Genomic DNA, 7339 nt, shown 5'->3' with positions numbered 1-7339 from the left:
CTGACAATACAAAGGCGGAGTACAGTAACTTTAAAATAGTGGTCAAAAGTCAAGTTTGAGCTCAAGATTTTTTTATGTAGATAATTTTCATTACTAAAACATCTAATTGCCAGATTTCCAGTGTCCTACCTATAATTAATTTGGCGGAACAACTAAAAATCTTTAAAGTCATTTTTCTCAGTTCCACACTCTAGCGGGTTAAGATTTTTTGCCTTTGTAGGGCAGTATATTACTCTTTACTGTTTTTAAGTCCTTGATTCCTCTGGTCCATGGAGTGAATGGCCGCATTCCAAATGTCAGCAAACAAAGGGAAATGCAGGGCTTCAGTCTCCAAACTTGTGCTTTTCCAGAGGAAATTTAACTTTACCATCATGATCTTATTTGGAGGGGGATCTTTTATTCTATTTCATTTAGTTTATCTTTTTGTTTTGTTTGTTGGAGTTTTTTTATATTGTGCTATAAGTAGTTGATTGTATTATGTTAGTTAAGATAAAGTGTGTATTTTGTATATTTTTTTATTTGTTGTAAATATTATTGTTGTTTGGGGTTTATTTTGTAAAGTATTGTTTCATATATTTACCTCATTATTCTGGCTTGAGTAATGGAGTCTATCACTTCTGGTGATCCTACTCAGGTCTTCCGCCTCCCACCCAGAGGCCAGACGTGGAGGTTCCAGAGGTCTAGGCTCGATTGTCAGATTGTGCCCTGCCCCTGAGAAACGAGATCCTTCCATTCGCCAGGGAGGGGTTGTTGCGAGGACTGTGAGCTCAGATCAGCTGGACTGCCTGGTGATGGAGTCTCCACTCTCCTCAAAGTTTCACTCATCGCGAAAAGCACATCAGTGATTTCAGGATGCTGTAGAACCTGGGCAGGCACCTACTGGCGAACTGAATCGAGTAGCTGAATTATTTTGATGAGCCAGCAAAATGATTTGGAAGTGCTAACCATGCGTCCAAGCTCTCCCCGTGGGGCACCAAGAGAACAACAGTTTTCAACATACCGAGGCGGAGCAGGTGTTGCCACATAGGAAGCTTTGCATCTTGATCTAGTGGCCATAAGGCATTAAGACACATACCTTGCTCTGAGAGCCTGTAATAGGATTGGTCTGTGATGGCTGAGAAAGCTGCTCGTCCTCGTATCACATTGCATTTACCTGACTGCGGGTGCGCTGCAGCTGAATGCAAGGAAGCGATAGGCTCGCTTCCATAATACTTATTCTGCAAGCGTTTTATGTATGGCTGTCGTGAGAGAGAAAAAAACCTCGCCAAAAACCTCGGCGGCAGGCAGATGGGGTGTGGGACCTTGGCGGCCTGCTTTTTAAGCTGGTGGCTGAGTCGCAAAATTATATTTTATAGCCTCCGTCTGTTTCTTCACCGTCAAGAACTACTGCAAAACTCCTCCAAAGTGTCCATCGAATAGACCCCTTGGAAGATTGGCATTAAGAAATTCTTCTCGGCATCCTTCATCTCCGCTAGGTTGAGCCATAGGTAGTGCTCCTCAACCACCAAGGTGGACACCGCCCGACCAACTGTCTGTGCTGTGACCTTCGATGCCCATAGTGCGAAATTGGTCACTGAGCGCAGTTCCTGCATGAGAGCTGGGTCCTGCAGCCCCACGGTCGAGTGAGGATGGAAGAACCTGCGAAGCAGGTAAAAGACGCCTTCTGTGACTGTGAGTTTCTGGGAAGAAAGGTACAGGGGCGGAATATGGCTGTGTGGTGTTCCAACCCTAGAAACCAATCAGCTGACCAGAAATGCTCAGTGCAGGGTGGAGGGGACCACTTGAGCCTAATATTCATGGCAGCTCGGGCAAGCACAGCAGCCATCTAAGCGTCAGACTCAGTCTGCGCAACTGTACCTGATGGTGGGGCCAGTCTTTCCTGTCAGAAGGCAAAAACTCACCCTCCGATGCTGCGATTGACAACTCATCCTCTTCTTAAGCATCAAATGAGAAATTAAGTTCACTTGTACTGGAACTGCCTAACTAATACATGAACTTGACCGGAAGAGACGAGCGTGCTGAGGAATGGAAGGGCCGTGGGGTTTCACCCAGTGGAAATACTCAGATTGGTACCCCAGATCGCCCTCAGCGCTTGCTGCCGTGACCTTGTGCATAGTAGCAGAAGGACCAAGACGGGGATCAACTGAGGTGACTTTCTGCATAATGGTGCCAGTGGGAGAGAAAACCGCTGAAATGCAGAGGTGAATGGAGAGAGAATCACAGACACGTCTTCTCTCGGCTCTAGAGAACAAATCTGAATGAGGGGAGCAAGCCACCTCCTTTTATACCCATATGTCCGGGGGAGTGGCATGCAAATTCCACTCGACGATTCTTAGTGGGTTTTTCTGATGTATCAGAGGCACTTTCATGGCCCCCAAGTATTACCCCTTGTGTCATCACATCGACACAACGTTGAAGTGAGTGACAGATAGGGAAGCGAAGTATACTTTGGGCTTTAGTCAATTATAGTCACAAGTTCCATGGTTAGAAATATAGTTCAATTCATTGTTTTTTTTTAAACTAATGAACATTCACAAACATCATCACAAAGTTGTGTGGTTGGAACTACAGCTCTCAACCTGTGGTTAGCAGCATAGTTTCTGGTCAGTAGCCTACGAACTGTGGACTTAAACAGATCATGCTCTTCAGCAAATAAGCAAACTAACATGCAGTACAATCCATATTTTTATTCCATGTATACAAATTGAATTCTTATGTCTTTTAGTTTGTCAAGAGAATGACAGCACCAATTTCGAAGAGCTTGAATGTGCCAATGTGCTCTAGTACCCTGGAGGAACCCACAATTGAATCAAACATTGGTAAGCAAAAAGCAAAGCAACGGACAACAAAAAAAGATAAGTATTCCTCAGATGTAATGTAAATTGATGGCATAAACGGCAACTCTATATTGTTGAAACAATGTGGTGAGATGTGCAACAAAGTTACTTCAGTTTCGGGAAACAGTCATGACTAGTTAATTAATAAAGCGAGATATGCTATTGTGCAGGAAACGCACTCCAGACCAAAATAGCAACATTGGCTCAACCTGTGGTTTAAGTTTCGGGGCGTGGTTATATGTTTGGTCGACCAATGGCAAACAGGAGAACCATTTGTTCAGAAATCCTGTTTGAAAACAATTTGGTGAAACTATAGTGGAGCTGAAATGACACACTTTATCATTAGCCTAACTGAGAGTAGATGACAACTACACTTAAAAAAAGTTGGTGTAGGATTTACTTAACCCTTAAACACATCTTTAGTGACCCTCCTCATCATTCATTTTTTAAAGTTAAACATCAACCTTCTTAGTATTCCTCAACCAATGGATTATAAACAATAACATTATAAAAGAATGCCTGTTTTCCCATTCATTTTTTGTAAAAAAAAATGTATAGGGTCGCTAATGACCCGATTTGTGTAACAGCGTAAGTATCTTTTTTTCTGCGCAACAATATTTTAATCTTTGATGACTGAATAAGTGCAATTCACATTTATTCCTCAACTTGAAATGGCTCACCGATTTACTGCAAGCAAGTACTGAACGCAATCAAATATTAGTATCGCTGTCACTTGATGGTGGATCTGGTGAAGAAGCTATCAGCGATCAAAATATTGATTTTTGTTGAAGATGTTGAAAATTATAGTTTTGAGACTATGTTTGAAATGGCGAACATGAGCCTGATGCTGAATGTACTTCTGGGAAATTAGCTTTGACGAGGACAGTGATGATGGTATAAAAACTAAACCCTTCCAAGCTCCCAAAGGTAACACAACATGCTTTATTTTATTCTTCTGTAATTGTTACTCTAATCAGGAGAGTTTTATATTATCATGACAGGTAGAGCTCAATCTGTGTTAGATATATTCGGGTCGCTAAATTAGGGAAACATTCATGCATTTAAGGGTTAAATAAATCAATACAATTTTTCTCTCAGAAATTTCGAGTCAATTTCACAAATAATTACAAAGAATTGTCAAGTAAGAAACTGAATTAAATGTGAAATTTTAAATTTTAAATTAGAAAGACTGAAATAATATTTTATTGTAAAACACACTAGTTTTGTTTTATTTACTACAACTTTTTTTACAGTGTATGTTATCAACAGCAATATGTTGACTTGAGAAACATGATCAAATATTGTAAAAATGCATTGAATGTTTGATGTACTAATTAGATTAAAATACAACATTGGCCGACAGCCCCTGGAAAGCTGGCAGGCAGACTTTGATTTCAGTCCAGTAAGTATTTAGATAAGCCTTGTGTCTTCTTGCAAAGATGGTGTTTTTTGGCGAGACATCACACAGTGTTGAAACACACTGACAGATATTCAGATACTCTGGTATTCTGAGAAATAGCTTGTCACAGAAAGAAAAACCCCCAAAAAGAATTAAATATCAAACCGCACGTCTCTTCCTGATATTATTTTCACACAATTATATGAAGCGAAGAGAATTGTGTGGGTGGTAGCCTCAACTCTCAAGGAAGGCTTCATGCTAAGTATAGCTGTGTTGCACAAATAGTGCATGTTTTATTTTGACATTTAAAATGTTTTCTTGTGCGGTTTGTGGTGTTTGGAGATAACTCATATCAAATGACCATGACCATTTTATACCATAAAATATTATGTGAACACAGAGTATATCTGAAAGTTGGATATATCTGATAGTTGGATAATTCTTTTTACAGTATTGTCAACAAGGTCTCATGGCAATTCAAAACTGTTTTTCGTTTGCTAATTTGTATGAATATGTACAATATGCATAAACTCCACTAAGGGTTAAGTTTAGGGGTGAACTTTCATGCTTCTTTTTTTTCCCCTCAAAATTATACATTTTCCTATGAAAATTATGAATTCACCAAAAACGCGCCAAAATGTAAAACAGTTAGGTTTTCTCTTGAGACTGGGTTGGTATTGTGCATCTCTGGGCCAAAATGTAAAACAGTTAGAGCATTCAGAATCCCCTTTAACAATGCTGGAATCATGATGCAACATAATTGTAACATACAAAACCTTGATGAAATTTCCTCCCTCCTACAACAAGTAGACATATCATGTAAACTAAGCACTGTCAAATTATTATGACAAATGCCTCACTACATGACTTCTCAACCATCTGGCTTGACACACATGAAGCAGCATCACAGTTAGTCTGATGAGGCACAGAGTTTCCTTTTTCACTTTTCAACCTTTAAAAATGCCATAGAATATTAAATACATATATAATATAATATATATTTAAAAAAGCATGGTAATTCATAAAATTGTACATATATGTGTATCACAACTTAATACACTTAAAATCATATAAAGAGAAAAAGGTGAAATCAATCCATAAACATCACTGTGTATCATCATGTAGCAGATTTGAATTGTGTACTTGCGCTCTCCTTACAATGCTTCCTTACCTTGGTATAGTGTCAGGATGGCTTATTATTCAACTCTAGTCATTCCGCATTTGATATTGGTGAAATTTGCCTGAATGGTTTCAGCAAAGAGTAACTCTCCAGTCCATCTTGAGGGATCTGATTATAAAATAAATAGATTTAAAAGTCCTCAGGTCAACACTGTTGGCAAGGTAAAACATTTCCACAGAGATCAAGGTCGAAGTTGTCAAGGAAACAGTTGGACTGTATTGCAACTTGTGGAGGTTCTGTTGGAGTTGGGTCAGTGTGTCAGATCCATTAGTGCTTTTTTTTTTTTACATTTGAGATTATCAGAGACAAACTGAATAATTGAAACAGGACAATACAGACATAGTGGACCATATTAAAAATGTGTAATGCAATGACATTTCTACTAATACAAAAACAATGTTTATTGTAATACAAGTTAAATAAAAAATGACAAGATGAGTAAATTAGCACAATAAAAGTTTTATTTTAGAACATCAGTGTACTACACTGTATACAAAACAAATTATTAATATTCATGCCAGTGTGGTAAAAATAAACACTTTCCCCCACCTCCCTCAGAAATATTATCATAATATTTTTTACACTGATAAAAAGGCAGTCTCATTTACAGTGGAAAAGGAGCTTAATAATAAACTCAGTGGTCACTGCTACCAAAAGGCTAAGAGGAGCCTGGGCAGCACTTCAGCTATGAGAACAGATGAGAGCAATGAAATTCTGCTGAGGTCTGAAAAAATGCCGTCCAAAAAGAAAGTGATGATTAACCCTCCCTCAAGTGTGTGAATGAACTGAAATGATTTATCTGACACCTATTTCTATCCTGTTAGAAGTTAGTTATAACCTTGGCTGCTTTTTTCAATTCAAAAGCACGAGGTTCTTTTTAAGTAAATGTCTAATCTTTGCGTTTACAGTGCCAATAAAATATATTCACTCTATTTTTCATGTTTTATGTTGTACAGCACCGAAACTGAATCATGGTGGTCTGGATCATTTGGCTTTTTGTCAGTGATCAACAACAACAACAGAAGGACTTTAATTTCAAAAGGTAAAACAGATCTTTACACAGTGATTAAAACAACTATAAATATAATAATGGTAAGTATTCATGTAAATGTGACTTGTCAAAATCATCACTGGTGCAGCCAACTGGTTTGTAGCCATATAGTATGGTAAATGGATCTCACTTGTGTGTAATCTCTGATGATTATAAATACCTCTATCTGCAAGGTCCAAGTTTTGGTGAGTCAGAACTGCGGTTGTAGAACATGAACCATGAAGAAACACTAATATTCCAAGCAACTCTGCAAACAAAAAGCAATAGAAAGGCACAAGCCAGGAAATGGATGCAAAAAAAGTTCCAAGTTAAATCCGTAATTAAGAAATAGACAAGCTTTAGTCACAGCTTTATAGGGGAGTGACAAAGATAAGTCACTGTTGCATATGAGATCTCGTCTACAGTTTGCTAGAAGACATGTGGGAGATGCTGAAACAAGCTGGAAGAAGGTTCTGTTGTCTGATGAGAATAAAATTGAGCTTTCTGGCCATCAGACTCAACGGCATGTTTGTTGTAAGCCAAACTGCACGTGATCAGAAACACACCCTCATGGGGATGCTTCTCTGCAAAAAGGCCGTGGCAGGTTTGTGAAGGTGGAGCGTAAAACGAATGCAGCATAGACATCTACAAAGGAATCCATTTCCAGCAAAATGGTGACCTCGAGTATAAAGCTAATGTTTAATATTAACAAATCCAAAAGTCCAGATGTCAATCAAACATTTTTTTGATTTATGGGTTGCACTTGAAAAGGCTCATCTACTTAAGATATCCCTCCATTCAGGAAAGAATGGGGCAATAATTTTGTTTAACAACTGTAAGAAGTCCTGACCAATGGGCAATGTAGACATTTGACATCAAATATTAGTGTAAAA

The sequence above is a fragment of the Rhinichthys klamathensis genome, unplaced genomic scaffold, assembly GCF_029890125.1.
Source record: "Rhinichthys klamathensis goyatoka isolate OS25496 unplaced genomic scaffold, OSU_Roscu_1.1 h1tg000221l_1, whole genome shotgun sequence".
Lineage (NCBI taxonomy): Eukaryota > Metazoa > Chordata > Actinopteri > Cypriniformes > Leuciscidae > Rhinichthys > Rhinichthys klamathensis.
Note: the sequence above shows the minus strand (reverse complement) of the source record.